Source organism: Cavia porcellus, unplaced genomic scaffold (genome assembly GCF_034190915.1).
Source record: "Cavia porcellus strain 051 isolate PalLab524CR breed Dunkin Hartley unplaced genomic scaffold, mCavPor4.1 scaffold_23, whole genome shotgun sequence".
NCBI lineage: Eukaryota > Metazoa > Chordata > Mammalia > Rodentia > Caviidae > Cavia > Cavia porcellus.
Window position 1 is genome coordinate 17,175,669 of NW_026947506.1, and position 2,671 is coordinate 17,178,339.

Genomic DNA, 2,671 nt, shown 5'->3' on the forward strand with positions numbered 1-2,671 from the left:
ACCAAGTGGGATTCATCCCAGGAATGCAAGGATGGGTCAACATACGCAAATCAATAAATGTAAACCACCATATCAATAAAGCCAAAAATAAGAATCACATGATCATTTCTATAGATGCAGAAAAAGCCTTCGATAAGGTCCAACATTTATTGATGATAAAAACTCTACAGAAAATTGGAATAGATGGTCTTTACCTCAATATAATAAAGGCCATTTAAGGGGGCTGGGGATTTAGCTCAGCGGCATAAGCACCTGCCTTGTAAGCAGGCAGTTGTGAGTTCGATCCCCGGTACCGATAAAAAGGAAAAAGAAAAAATAAATAAATACATAAATACATAAAATAAAATAAAAAAAAATAAAGGCCATTTATGACAAACCAACAGCCAGCATCATACTAAATGTCCAAAAATTGAAAGCCTTTACTTTAAAATCAGGCACAAGACAAGGATGTCCTTTATCACCACTCCTCTTTAATATAGTACTGGAAGTACTAGCCAGAGCAATTAGGCAAGAAAGAGAAATAAAAGGGGTAAAGATAGGAAAAGAAGAAGTTAAGTTGTCATTGTTTGCAGATGACATGATACTCTACATAGAAGACCCTCTAAGCTCCATTGAAAGACTCTTAGATACAATAAATAAATTCAGTAATGTGGCTGGATACAAAATCAATACTCAGAAATCAATAGCATTCCTATACACAAACAACAAAACCACAGAGAGGGAAATAAGGGAAACTGGACTATTCACATTAGCAAGCAAAAAAATGAAATACTTAGGAATTACTCTTACGAAAGAAGTGAAAGACTTATGCAGTGAAAACTATAATACACTGAAAAAGGAAATTGAAGATGATCTCAGAAAATGGAAAGACATCCCTTGCTCATGGATAGGAAGAACAAACATTGTGAAGATGGCCATTCTCCCAAAACTCTTATACAGATTCAATGCAATCCCAATAGAAATACCATCAACATACCTTATAGATCTAGAGAAATCACTCCTAAATTTCATCTGGAACCAGAAGAGACCTAGAATCGCAAAAGCAATTCTAAGCAGCAAAGACAAAGCAGGAGGCATCACAATCCCTGACTTGAAATTATACTACAAAGCAACAGTAGTAAAATCAACATGGTATTGGAATCAAAACAGAGCTGAGGATCAATGGAATAGATTAGAAGATACAACCACAACTACAAACACACTCAACCACCTTATCTTTGATAAAGGAGCCAAGCAGGTTCACTGGAAGAACGACAGTCTCTTTAATAAATGGTGCTGGAAAAACTGGCTCTCCATTTGCCGAAAACTAAAGCTAGACCCATGTCTATCACCATGTACTAAATTAAAATCTAAATGGGTCAAAGATCTGAATATTAAAACAGAAACACTAAATCTATTGGAAGACAAATTGGGTAGAAACCTTGGAGACATAGGAGTAGGTAGAGAATTCATGAATAGGACTCAAACTGCACGGGAAATACTTCCCAGAATCAATAACTGGGACCACTTCTTATTAAAAAGTTTTTGCATGTCAAAAGAAATCTCCAGCATAGTGAAAAGAAAACCCACAAACTGGGAAAAGATTTTAGTGAACTCTCTCTCAGACAAGAGACTCTTGTCTAAAACATATAAAGAATTAAAAAAAACTCATACCTCCAAAATTCAAAGATCCAATCCAAAAATGGGCATCTGAGATGAATACGCAATTCTCAGATGAAGAAATGCAAATGGCAAATAAATACATGAAAAAATGCTCATCATCATTGGTCATTAGAGAAATGCAAATTAAAACCACACTGAGATACCATCTCACTCCTGAAAGAATGGCCAGGATCAGGAAAACCAACAACAACAAATGCTAGAGAGGCTGTGGGAAAAAAGGAACTCTCCTGCACTGTTGGTGGGAGTGTAGACTGGTACAGCCTTTATGGAGGTCTGTCTGGAGGTTTCTCAAAAAGTTGGGACTGGAAATCCCATTTATTCCAGCTATTCCACTTCTAGGCATATTCCCAGAAGAACTGAAAGCATCATACCACAGGGATATATGTGCACCTATGTTTATAGCAGCACAATTTGTAATCGCCAGATCTTGGAAACAACCCAAGTGTCCATCAACTGAGGAATGGATAAAAAAGTTGTGGTATTTCTATACAATGGAGTATTATTCAGCTATAAAGAAGGATCGCATTGAGATATTTATCAATAAATGGGCGCAGCTTGAGACCATACTCATAAGTGAAATAAATCAATCTCGCATGTATGAATACCGAATAGTTTCCCTAATGTAAGTAATGATTCAAATATATAAAAATATGTGATAATCATGATTCCCCATTATGTGGCCTTGAAGCCTTATAAAATTTTCACTTATTAATTAGAAAGGCTTTATTCTGGGCTTTTTGATATGGAAATATTTGAAGCTATAGTATATGAAGTTTTATCCAAATATTTTAAGGAAAAAGACAGACACTATGGTAACTACTATTCTTTAAAAAAATTATTTAGCTATTTTTTATGTTTATTTTAATTAAGGGAAAAATTTAAAAAATTAGGATATATAATAGTAACTCTTTTCGATCTCCTTTTAACTTGTTTTGAAGTCCTGTAGTACTCCCAAGATCTTGTTTTGACTGATTAGACTCTGTTCCATTCTGTGCGATAGTAGCAAGTC